At 39.8% G+C, this 13,621-nt stretch overlaps 1 long non-coding RNA gene across 2 annotated transcripts; it reads left to right on the top strand.

Moving 5' to 3' along the window:
- The first annotated feature begins 3,848 nt into the window (after nt 1–3,848).
- LOC148997262 (uncharacterized) lies at nt 3,849–11,716 on the top strand. Of its 2 annotated transcripts, XR_016147111.1 has the most exons (6): nt 3,849–4,916; nt 5,978–6,139; nt 6,295–6,406; nt 7,117–7,204; nt 7,685–7,785; nt 11,023–11,716. It is a non-coding gene; the product is annotated as an uncharacterized LOC148997262 (long non-coding RNA). The 2 variants fall into 2 exon arrangements; XR_016147109.1 differs by lacking the exon at nt 3,849–4,916 and having other exon boundaries at nt 4,932–6,139.
- The last annotated feature ends 1,905 nt before the right edge of the window (nt 11,717–13,621 follow it).

Below are 13,621 nucleotides of genomic sequence, written 5' to 3'. Positions count from 1 at the left end.
CAGACGTTTGCAGCTTGACCTCTGCAGTCTCCCTGCTGTGTTTAGCAACTTGTGCTCTCTTTCTGACATGATGACAGATGACCACTAGATGTCCTCATAACCTCATATATGTAGAACAGATCTAATATGTCACACATCGAGTTAAATGAAATCTTAAGTCCATGTCCAACTCTAAATTGTAAGGAATTTATATCTTTGATTTGATAGTAACGATTTACAATAAGGTTCATTTGTTCATTATTCATGTATGAACCATGAGCAACACATTTGTTACTGTATTTGTTCATCTTAGTTAATAATACAACTGTTAGGCTAATTGTTTATTCATGTTATGCCACAGTCAGTGCATTAACTAATGAGAACAAATACAACTTTTGACTTTAACGTTTTAGTACATGCTGAAATTAATATTAGGCCTAACTAAGATTAATAAATGCTGTAGAAGTGCAGTTCATGATGTTACTGATTCATGATATCTAACACTTTCACACATATAATACATACATTACATTTACAACATCAACAAAACTAAAAATGAATTTCCCATAATGACCTTCTTTCTCACTGTTTTGTTTGGTAAAGTAAATCATATTTAGTAATATTATCATCATTTCCCTATTTTCATTTGACGTGTTATGCATTCTAATTGTATCAACATAGTAATTACCACTTTATCTAAAAAGTTCACACAACTACAATACTCACGTAGGTACACGCTCTCGTGAACGCGCGTCTCTGTTTACGCGCCTCTCTCTCTCTCTCTCTCTCATTCTCTCTCTCTCTCACGTCACACATTGAAAGTGAAAGTAAGTTCTGTTGATGAGGATCATGTTATATGGGGACGCGTGCGTGCACTAATTATTACAATAAATACCCAGCTAACACACGACGTAACAGTTACGTAATATATTAGTACTTTTTGGTCGCTTTATGACTTACCAATTGACAACGTAAATACAACGTCGTATGCTCGTAATTTCATAACCATCATATTACCAACCCACAACGTCGTCAGTACTTCCTCCTAAGGTTATAAGATAACCAACAACGTCGCAGATACGTACTCTAATCGTAATTACTTGGTAATTTTATGACTTACTGGCAACGTAACTACAACGTTGCATGCCCGTAATTTCATTACCATCATATGACCAAACCACAACGTCGTCAGTACATCCTCCTAAGGTTATAAAATAACCAACAACGTCGCAGATACGTAGTCTAATCGTAATTACTTGGTAATTTTATGACTTACTGGCAACGAAACTGCAACGTCACGGGACCGTAATTTCATTACCATCTTTAATTTATATAAAGAGTGCTTCATATTCTCTTTTAATGTGTGTGTGTGTGTGTGTGTGTATATATATATATATAAAAAATTTTGAATTTAGTAGATGTGATTTCCTGCATTCTGGTGCATTTTAGGCCTTAGGCCATGCCCTTACCTATACCAATAAAATAACTTAAACCAGTCAATACCAATGGTCAAATAATACAATAATAATAATAACAGTTTGACAGTTAATGATAATGAACAAGTTGCATGTTTATTATGCTCTGTGTGCTGACAGAAAAAGTGCAAACGCATAATATTGATAAATTATAATATAGGTAATACAAAAAATAATAGGTAATACAACAATCTAGTTTAATCAATCCCCAGCTGTAGACTACACTGTTAGACCTTACCAGGTTTATTACAGTAAAATACTGGCAACAGGACAAATTCTGACACTATAATACCATTTTCCATTAAAACAGTTATATACCGTAGAAAACAAAACTAGCCTACAGGAATATACTGTGAATTAAGAGCTCTCAAAGTCAACACTCAGAGACTGTGTTCCTAATCACACCCTATACCCTCATTCACTGTCTATTCCCTACATTAGTTCACTAATATAGTCCACTTGAATGAAAAGAAGTGAGTGAATTGAGACACTGATGAACACCTGATAAGCAGAATCACTGAAGGACAGAGAAACAAGAACTGAGAAAGAGAAACACAAGATCTACAACTGACTTCCAGCAACACTGAGTGTGAAAACAGTTTACAAACCAGTTTAACATTATTTATTTCATACATGTACAAAAGTTCTTGTTGAGAATTAACAGAGATTTAATTAATAATAAAGTTTTTTGTCACCATAATGGAGATCAGTATTTGCTTTAGTAGGTCTCTTATCCCTGGACTTGTGACATTTATCTCACTCTGACTGCTGTAACAGTGAGTTTTAAAACAAATTTGTTGTAGCAAGAAAAAGTCAAGAGGAAATTGATCTGGTGTTATTGGCTTTTGTGACGATGTCATGATCATTCTGGATATGTCTGATTTTCAGATCTTTCCGGTTTATACTCTTAGAATAAATGGTTACTTAATATGAAACTTACATTAAGTTATGATTATAAAATAAATCTGAGAATCTACAACATGAAATCAATATGTTGGTTAATCATGTCTTCTGAATAATATTGTAATCACATAAAACATTTAAATAATATCCTGTTAAAGTCAGACACACACAGACATCAACAATTATAATATTCATCTCAACAACGGTAACATTCAAAAGTTTCATGCAGCAGTGCATGCTGGGTTCCAGGATTTTATAAAACTCCCACTGCTGCATGAATAAAAAAGAAATTGCCACCATTACTGAGATTAATGTGCTAAATTTTGATATCTTGGTGTTTCAACGGCGCTGTAGCGCTGTTTTGGTTTATGTATGATATGTTAAAAACAAATAGTCGTAATTAATTGCTGTGGTTTCACGGTGGTGGTAATGTAACACTTTTGGTTGAGATTGAAACTCTGAATGAGTGAAAATGAATTATTTAGTAAATGAACAGACCATATGATGATTGTCATATTTTGACAAATCAAATCATTACTAAACTGTGTGTCTGCACAAGTGTGACTTGCTTAAACACAGCTCACAGCGTCTAAAGAAAATCTCATGTTACAGCATCAGCATCTCAACTAAAGCAAACACTGATCTCTATGATGGTAACTTCAAGCCAAACATTTTTAATTAAACATCTCAACAACATCTTCTATAGATGTATGACAGAAATAAATCCATACTGGTTAATAATAAGTGTAATAATGTGTAATGGCTGAAGTCAGTTGTAGTTCTTGTGTTTCTCTATTTTCTGTTCTTGATGTTCCTCTTTCCTTCAGTGATTCTGCTTGTTAACAGCAGGTGTTCATCACTAATGCTCAACAATCACTTACATATTCCCTTAATTGTCTCACTGCAACACTGCATCAATGTTAATTTTTACTCTTTGTAGTGTGGACTTTCCTGTGGGGTTGAAAGGGTTAACAGTGTAAGATAAAAATACACTCCCACAAAATGTATTTTAACAGTAATAAACTGTAAGTTATAAAACAGGTTTATACTGGCAACACTGTTGCCAGTAGTTTACTGTAAAATCTTGTTTTTTGGGTCACCGTTGTGCTGAAGAGTAGAGCCTGTGCTTCAGTCCAGGAGAAGATCTACAAACATTGATGATACGCTGCATGTTGCTTTATTTAAAAGGCACTGTCTGTGTTAGTTGCAGAATCCGGTGGAAATGTCTTTATTTACAAAAGTTAATTTTTGTTGTTTCTAAGTAAATAAGCTCACAATAATACCTTGCTCACATTATTAATGCATTATAAATTTAGTTGATTCTTTTAAGTTGGTTTCTGCAAGTGAAATTAGTTAACTCGAGTTTTAGTCCATTTTTACAGTAAATAACTGGCAACAGTTGCCAGTTATTTACTGTAAAAATGCACTAAAGCTAATAAGTTTTTTTTTTTTTTTTTAGTTAACTCGAGTTTTAGTGCATTTATACAGTAAATAACTGGCAACAGTGTTGCCAGTATTTTACTGTAAAAAAACCTGGTAAGGTCTAACAGTGTACATATTTTTGACAAATTGACAATTGGATAATGGATAACAATGTGTTGATACTAGAGAGAGAGAGAGAAAAAAGGCTCTGAAAGAGAGGGTGGGACAACATTCTTGAGGGTAACACCCAAGTATGAGAAGAAAGTTGATTTTAACTAGTATCACAACTAACGACACGAGAGGAGGAGAATGAAGTTGCAAAAGAATGAACGTCTCGGATCAGGAGGTGAGGTGAACTAACAGAATGACACAGATATATATTATCAAATGTATTGTCAAAATTATTGTTCTGGGTTTTCAGAGCGATTTCATTCGGAGACAGTGACATCACCCGCACTTCCGCTCGCGGCCGCCATGAAAACGCGCACGTTGGTTTTCACCTGATATCTCTGCCAAAACTCAGAAAAAAATATGAAAAAAATATGAAACTTATATTGTTATTTTCAGTGCTAATCAGGGGCGGAGTGGGACCAAAAAATCTACCGGGAAATTTCGTAGACCACCGGCCCTCGTCGCCGGCACGATTAGCCAATAGCATTTACAGTTTTACTGATTTAAAGGGAACTTTGTTGTACTAGTATGCTGGAGTAAAGTTCATAAATGGTCGTTCTTTCCCATAGTACTTTCTAAAACTAGTTGGGTGGACTCTGTGCCTCTAGGGGGGTTCGGGGGCATGCTCCCCCGCAAGAAAATATTTGACATTTTAAGGTTATAATGCATCAATCTCATGCTCTCTGAGAGATCGAAATCAAGACCCACACAGGAAAAATAGCAGAGTAGTTTTTCCAGAGTAATTATTTTTTTCCTCAAAAAGAGTTGTTTTTTATCTATTTTGAGTGAACAGAGTAAAATGTGTCCATAGAGTGGGAGCAAAATTATAGAGTAACTGTGACTCCTCCCCAAAATCTTCTGCTCCCTAAGTTTCGTTTGTCAGCCATTACTGTTCTACGCGGCCATCGCGATCGCGGTCTGCATTTGGATTTGGAAGAGATCGTTGTGCTACTGCTGGATTTAAAAGTAAGTAGAATTCCAAAGTTTTAGTAATCAATTTTCATAAAAATCGCCTCTGTTTTGAGCTCAGATCAATTCCGCGGTTTTTGAACATTACAGAGCTTTCTCATGTTAACTTGGTGTGAAGTTTAACGTGACCTTTAGTGCTCGACAAGAAAATCACTAACGTTAACGTTAATCACTTGTTTGTTAAATGCAGTTGTACAGCCAAAATGTTAGTTAACTGGGAAGGCGAACACATAAGGATCACATTTTAAACTGGGCTCAAGATTGAACTAATGGGATAAATTAACTTATTTTGTAATCACCCCAAACGCAAACAACGTTAGATGACATAAGTTATAGCTTATGTAAGTTAAACGTTAACACTAGTGAAACTAGCTAGCTGCATATTGATGTGTGTCCACTGTCCAGTAAGTTATACGTTAACGTTAATATTGTGACGAGCGGCTCGAGTTGTGCGCCACATGTACGTTACTCTATTAAGAGTTAAGTTAACGTTAGCCTTAATTTGAATGATGGAGGCTATTTATAAGTTATAGCTTACATAAACTTTAATTGACACTATTGAAACTAGCTAGCTGCATATTGATGTGTGTCCAGTAAGTTATACGTACATTAACGTAACATTACTGTGACGATGAGCGGCTCGAGTTGTGCGCCACATGTACTTGACTCTGTAAAGAGTTAAGTTAACGTTAGCCTTAATGATGGAGGCCATTTTGATGTGGTCATTTTGAGTGTTAACAATGCGTTAAATATTTGTTCATGATGAATAACTTACACATGAACAAATGATTAATGCATTAGTAACACTCTAGTAGAAAATATTAACTAACGAATTCTGATTAATAAATAGTGAGTAATAGCGCTCAGAATGTGGTAGTTCACTATTAGCTAATCAGTAACATACATTTTCATACCTCCCATAGGATTACTATTAAATAATAACTACTACTGCTTGCAGGTTCATAATTAACGTGAATAATGCATAATGTATAAAATATTGTCAGGGCTTCATCTGACTGTGAGTGTTAACGCCTTAACTGTCTTTTTGGTCCCTCCAGAATGCAAACCAACAACGTTGTGAGACTGAGAGTGAAGTTCAAAGACACAAAAAAAAAATATTTTTTCTCCAACACCTTTTACATTTCAAGAATATGCAACGGGAATCATCTCCCTATTCCCATACTTTGCAGAATGGGTCACCCAGGAGCAAGCTTGGTTATGTACGTAGCTGTTGCCTCTCAATATTTTTGATTTACAGGAGGATGATATACTCTGTATATTGCAGAGTAAAGATTATTTACATTATTATTCATATGGTTTTTATTTCTTTAATTGTGTAATGTATAACTAGGTCTGTGTATTGTTCTGGTCATAGGAGCATTATTACAATCCAGAAGATGGAAGTGGATATCTGGCATGGAGAATAAAAACCCTGCAGAAAGAAGCATCAGAGGGATGGATGAAACGCCAACGGCAACCACAAACAGGTGCGAGATTTGATGTTTAGTCTGCTTTTATTAGCTTGAACGGAATGATTAATAAACTTTTGTAACTTTTTTATTGACCATACAACTTGGTTATTTTACTCATCTGTCTTTGAAGTATTATTTTGTTCCAGATTGGTCAGTCATTAGGTCATAATGTAAATAAGGTCGAGAGTAACATAGTATCTCTTCAAAATATAATTGCTGTTCTCAGGGATGGGCAACAATTAATCGCGATTAATCGCAATAAAAGATTGTTTACATAATATATGTGTGTGTAGTGTGTGTACCCACACATGTATGTGTATATTTAAGAAAAATGTGTTATTAATGTATCAAATATTTATATTTATATATAATATTAATTATGTGTAAATATATATAAAGTATACATGCAAAAATTTCTTAAATATATACATGCATGTGTGTATATTTATATATACAAATTAATTATACACACTACACACACATATATTATATAAACATTTTATTTTGGATGCGATTAATCGCGATTAATCGTTGCCCATCCCTATCCATGTTGGGCAAATTTAAAAGTCTGGGATACTCTCACTCTGGGATTATCCCACTCTGGGATACTGTATGTTTTCTATGTTTTTTCCTGTCATCTAGTTCTGGTATAAAATAAATGTGTTGTGCTTTTGAAAGAAAAGGAACAAAATATTTTGTTTTCATATTGTCTTAAATACTTTCAGGTGGGCCAACTACTGACAGGGATCCCTTCAAAGCTGCGTGGCCTCACACAGACTAGTGAGCTCCAAGACCTTATCCAAAATGCTGAAGGTAACTATATTGTGCTATAACTTAAATTATTTTGGAAGTTATGCATTTATGACAGCATAGCTTTATTCAGATCTATAGAGTTTACTCTATACTTTACCCATTAGACATGCTTGATTCATATGCAACACAGACTTGCAATGGGTAAACTGTCAGAATGAAAATCACATGTTTCTCTAACATTTCTACCCTGATCTTCTCTCAAAGACCTAGTAGAGGAGTTTACAGATTTACAGTTTGAAATGGCTTTCATATTGGTCTCTGAATAACAAAACTATGGTTGAATGGTTGAGATGTAGTATATAAAGTTTAACTCTTTGACCTCATTTCAATATCTGTAAAAACGATATAAATACTGTTGGTTTTCTCACACAAACCACTCGTTTCGTGTCTTAGGCCATCAATGTGTACTTACATTTACGAGTCATTCAATCATGTTTAATTTTGACTTTTCTGTGCATGCTTTTTGGTGGACCCCCTTAGCCTCCAGTGTATGACTGATAGACAACAACGGTTTGACTGAAAAATGTCAAAATTGAAAATACTGTGGAAACAAAGACACCTACATCTTGGATGCCCTTGAGGTAAGATCAAACATACCAAAAATTAATTTCAAAGTGAACTATCCCTTTAATACTTATTCTGTGTGCAGTATAAACTAAAGTACTGGAGTGGTTAAAGTATTTATACTGACACATCATCCAAGTGAAGTTAAAGGGTTAGTTCACCCAAAAATGAAAATTCTGTCAGTATTTACTCACCCTCATGTTGTTCCAACCCCGTAAGACCTTCGTTCATCTTCGCAACACAAATTAAGATATTAAGATCACTCCTGCATACAGTCCGTAGGCTTCTTGAGGGACTGACTCTTGCTGTCTCCGAAAAGTCATTAAAGACATCGTTAAAATAGTCCAAGTGACTACAGTGGCTCAATCTTAACTTTATCAAACGACGAGAACACTTTTGTGCGCAAAAAAACAACTAAAATAACGACTTTATTTCAACTATTCGTTTATTTCTCCCTCTGCGCGAGTCAGGTTACTAGTTTAATAACGTAAGCTTCTGTTATTGTACGTCACACGCATCACACACATGACCAGCGTCGGCCAATAGTGAGCCTACGTGTGACGTAGCTTTACGCAATCACACTACGTTAACTGACTACAGGCCCATGGAGAAGGAAGTGAATAGTTGAAATAAAGTCGTTATTTTTGTTTATTTTTGCGCTCAAAAAGTATTCTCGTCGTTTGATAAAGTTAAAATTGAGCCACTGTAGTCACTTGGACTATTTTAACGATGTCTTTAATGACTTTTCGATGCCAGCAAGAGTCATTCCCTCAAGAAGCCTATGGACTGTATGCAGGAGCGATCTTAATATCTTAAATATCTTAATTTGTGTTCAGAAGATGAACGAAGGTCTTACGGGGTTGGAACAACATGAGGGTGAGTAAATACTGACAGAATTTTCATTTTTGGGTGAACTAACCCTTTAAGTCTACGTAAAACTAGTTCAACTGAGTATGTTCATCCCCTTCTACCTAAAAAACTAAAACAAATGTGTTTATTTTGTTTTCCTTGTCTTTGTCACGGTGCGGGTTCAGGCAGAAGAACGGGCAGAGTTCAGAATCACGAATAATGTTGATTTATTAAATAAATCCAGACAGGAAGACGGGAATACTCCGTAACATTAAACATTGACCGACAAGGACAGAATGAAACAGAGGAAACTAAATACACAGAGGAATCAGGGTTGATTGGGGTGAACACAGGTGAAAATGATCATGACAGGACGAGGAACAGGTGGCTGATTGGGGGAAGTGAGTCCGGGAGAGGAACAAAAGGATCCGGGGAAGTGTGGTGCAGATGACGGGACCAAACAGGTGAGGACGACAGACTGTGACATTACTCCCCCCTCCCGGAAGGCGTGGCCTCACGCCATAACATCAATGGGGAGGGGGGGGGGGCACCCTGGAGGCTGTGGAGGGCGTCGTCAGGAGGAGACAGCCCCCCAGGGCGGAGCAGGATGAGGGCGAGGCCAGGGCGGAGCAGACTGAGGGCGTGGCCAGGGCGGAGCAGGCTGAGGGCGTCCCCAGGGCAAAGCAGGCTGAGGGCGTGGCCAGGGCGGAGCAGGCTGAGGGCTTCCCCAGGGCAAAGCAGGCTGAGGGCATGGCCAGGGCGGAGCAGGCTGAGGGCGTGGCCAGGGCGGAGCAGGCTGAGGGCGAGACCAGGGCGGAGCAGGCTGAGGGTGAGACCAGGGCGGAGCAGGCTGAGGGCGAGACCAGGGCGGAGCAGGCTGAGGGCGAGACCAGGGCGGAGCAGGCTGAGGGTGAGACCAGGGCGGAGCAGGCTGAGGGCGAGACCAGGGCGGAGCAGGCTGAGGGCGAGACCAGGGCGGAGCAGCTGGAGGGAGGACCCCTGGTGGAGCCGATGGTAGTGGGGCTGGCAACACCAGGGGGCCGACTGACAGGGGCGGAGCGGATGGGAGAGGAGACCAGGGTGTAGCTGAGGGACCGACGATGATGGGTGCTGAGGAGGGACCGAGGGAGCAAGGGGACACCGCAGGCTCTGGTGACCGAAGTGCTGACAGGGGCACAGAGGGACACGGTGAGGTCAGAGTGCGTGAGGGCTGACGGGTGACTGGAGGGAGTGAGGAGTCCAACTGAACCGGGGGGGTGACATGACGGGGCGGAGCCAAGGGAAGGAAGTCCAAAGGTGAAGGGAGGATGACGAGGGAGTGCAGGGAGTTCGGAGGGACGAGGGAGCCTGGCCGAGCTGGTGGACTGTGGGACCATGGAGGAGCTGAGGGAGGTAGGAGCCACGGGGGAGCTGATGGGACAGAGGGCCGAGGAAGTGTCTCAGAGGAGGAGGTGTGAAGCGCAGACCGGGGATCCAAGGACCAGGCTGGGTCAGGGGAGCTGGAGGGCAGGAGAGCAGAGGGAGGACAGATGAGAGGAGGCGGGAGAGGGAGGCTGGGTGGGATCCTGGTCTCGGGCTCTGGCTGGACGGTCTCGGGCTCTGGCTCTGGCTGGACGGTCTCGGGCTCTGGCTCTGGCTGGACGGTCTCGGGCTCTGGCTCTGGCTGGACGGTCTCGGGCTCTGGCTCTGGCTGGACGGTCTCGGGCTCTGGCTCTGGCTGGACGGTCTCGGGCTCTGGCTCTGGCTGGACGGTCTCGGGCTCTGGCTGGGCGGTCTCGGGCTCCGGTGTTGGAGTGGGGCTGGTGACGTCATCGACGGTGAAAGATGATCCACAGCTTACCAGCACCCACTCCACATAAGCCGCGAAGCTCAACTGGCAGCCCTCCCCGGACAACTGCTCTCTGGTGGCGGTGTTGAGGCCAGCATATAAAAAGCTGCAGAGGCTGTCGTCCGGGAAGGTGGTAGAGGGGACGAGGTTGAGGAAATCCTCCAGATGGTCCTCCAAGGAACGATCTTCTTGCTCCAAACACAGCAGTGCCACTGCTGCAAAGGAATCCATATTTGGGGTCGGTCAATCTGTCACGGTGCGGGTTCAGGCAGAAGAACGGGCAGAGTTCAGAATCACGAATAATGTTGATTTATTAAATAAATCCAGACAGGAAGACGGGAATACTCCGTAACATTAAACATTGACCGACAAGGACAGAATGAAACAGAGGAAACTAAATACACAGAGGAATCAGGGTTGATTGGGGTGAACACAGGTGAAAATGATCATGACAGAACGAGGAACAGGTGGCTGATTGGGGGAAGTGAGTCCGGGAGAGGAACAAAAGGATCCGGGGAAGTGTGGTGCAGATGACGGGACCAAACAGGTGAGGACGACAGACTGTGACAGTCTTCAGGTTGGGACAGCGACATGTCATTCATTCTGATGCTGGTTCACCTTTTGCCACCCTCAAGTCAAGCCGGGAAAGATCTCAGCGAGAAAAGCGTGATTCTTGTGAAATTCATCAAGGTGAAGCTACTGATGAAGCAGATAAAATGACACTAGTTCATGTTGTGTTACTGTGTGACCTTGAACTTGCTTATTTCTCAGACAGGTTCTTATAGATCACCTACCATTCAAATTGTTGTTCTTGTGCTATTCTTTTCTGCTTAGTACAGTAACAATCTGTTGAAACTATGTAATAAAGAAACTTTGGGGGAAGACACAATTTTATCACAATTTTCGATTATTTTATTATTATTGTTAATTTTTATTTTATTTTTTTGATCACAAGTGAATTGAGTGTAAGTGCAACATTGTTTAAACAGGTGCTTGAAAAATAAAATTGAGATATGAGTATAAAGTTGTTGATTTTTTTTTTCAGACAAAGCAATTTTTTCATTTATATTTTTACGGCTTTTTGAGGGTAAAACATGAATGGTGCAATTCAGAAGAATAATGTACTCTTTATAGTTTACTCATAATTGATAATAAACAACTCAGGAGGGAAAGTAAATTGTGGCAGAGTAAATTTAAAGTTCCCCTGAACAGAGTTAAAAAGTAGCAGAGTCATTTTCTTGTAGCTCTAAACTGAGTAAAATAGCACGAGAGTTGATTTCAAAAAACACTAAATAGAGTTAAATATCGTAGGAAAGAGTAAAATTGTATCACTAAATTGAGTATAATTAACTCTGGAAAAACTACTCTATCAAAAAAATAACTTTTACTCTTTTCAGAGAGGGACCAAATGTTATCTGGAATAGAGTAAAATTTTCTTTAATTTGAGTAAATTTTACTCTGACAAATTTACTGTGCATGAACTGCTCGTTGAACAAAGAAAAAACATTAATTTGTACCAGGACAATAAAGAGGGCTCAAATATTTTTTTAGTTATGAGAGTCTCAGTCTGCATTACATTATCAATGGTGTTTTAGGATGCCAAACAATTATTATAATAATGTAATAATGATTTATAATTATTTCTATGACGTACTGTAAAATCCATTGATAGCCTATAAATGTGTAAATGAAAATGAGTATTTCAAAAGTATATTTTAACCTACATTACACTATAATATAGGAAAATTAAAATACTTTTGTCCTAATTTCTTCACTTGCAAGAAATAAACCCTTGAGCTTTTATTTAGGAGAAAACACCAGATGATCGCGAGAGCAAAGTAATCACGCAGAACAAACTGGATGCTATTCTAATGTCAGTTATTATAATGGCGCAACGCCATATGGTTTCAATTTTAGTTCGTTGGCAAAATATAACGCTAGAGACCTTAATGTTAGGTTTTACATTTTACATCTTTACATATCTGTGTTTGGAAAAGGGAGAAGAGAGAGTTCGGCAAGGCGGATTCGAACTCGCGTTCAGCGCATCAAAAAGCTGCTTTCAAACACTTCACGCCCTACGACCTACGCCACTGAGGCTGTTCTATGACGGGTGTCGTTTTGCTGTAAAGACAGGCATTTAGTGCAAATATATGCTCCGTTATAAAAAATGTAAAAAAAAAAAATTGTTTTCTTCCCTTAGCTTGGGCCATGGCGAACTTCCAATAAATACATTTTATCAGACCGGGCCGGCCCTCGCGGCCTCGTAACACTACCGGCCCACCGGGAAAACTCCCGACTCTCCCGATTGCCACTCCGCTACTGGTGCTAATATATGATTCCAACGAGCCCTGTGGCGTTCAGATCCGTTCAGTTTTCGCCGAGATATGGTTTTCACAGAATTTGCTGGGATAGTGACGTCAGCCGCGTCTCATCTCGCGGACAACATACAGTATGTAACGATGGCGGGCCAAGATGGCGGCAGTGTAGGTGGTAGTGTATCTTTGCGCCTCAGGGAAATAAAGGTGAAGTGGTGATATAACCCATTAATTGGACTGGTGATAATGTGAAAAAACTAAGTGAAAAAAGTCATGATTCTGTTTTAAGCTCTTTATCTACTTTATGCATGGGAAAAAAAGGAAAGAAGAAAGTGAAACAAGTTCGCTCCGACACCATGTCGCTCAACGCATCTGACGCAGTCGTTCAGCATGAGGACTCGGCATCAGCTTCGAGCAGTGCTGGTAATCCTCAGAAAGATACTGAATCTCAATGGTTTGACACGTGTCCAAGCTTTGAAAATGAGGTTGTTGTCGCATCCCTCGCGGATACCCCTCAGAAGCCAGCGGCAAAAAAAACTAAACGCGCGGAATCTAACGTTAGTGGAAATGGAAATGAGGATGTCTTGGCGGCTATTCTTGAGCTTGCTTCAAAACTCGATAAAAATTTCCAGAAGATTTCGGCGATTGAAACTACCACCGAGGCAACTTCTATACAAGTCAAAAGTCTAACAGCGACGGTGCAACAGCTTATCTTGGATGTTGGAGTGCATAAAGAGGCTCTCGGTCAAATGGAATCTGAGGTTCGCGCACTGAGAAAGGAAAACAAATCGCTGAAAGCAAGTGTACAGGAGTGTAGACGTTACAGTTGGCGATGGTTTCTGAAGCTGCACGGCGTTGCAG

This window comes from Pimephales promelas, chromosome 2 (genome assembly GCF_988280905.1).
Source record: "Pimephales promelas chromosome 2, fPimPro1.hap1.1, whole genome shotgun sequence".
Classification (NCBI taxonomy): domain Eukaryota; kingdom Metazoa; phylum Chordata; class Actinopteri; order Cypriniformes; family Leuciscidae; genus Pimephales; species Pimephales promelas.
The sequence above is the reverse complement of the archived record's forward strand: the minus strand, read 5'-3'. Positions and strand labels throughout refer to the sequence as shown.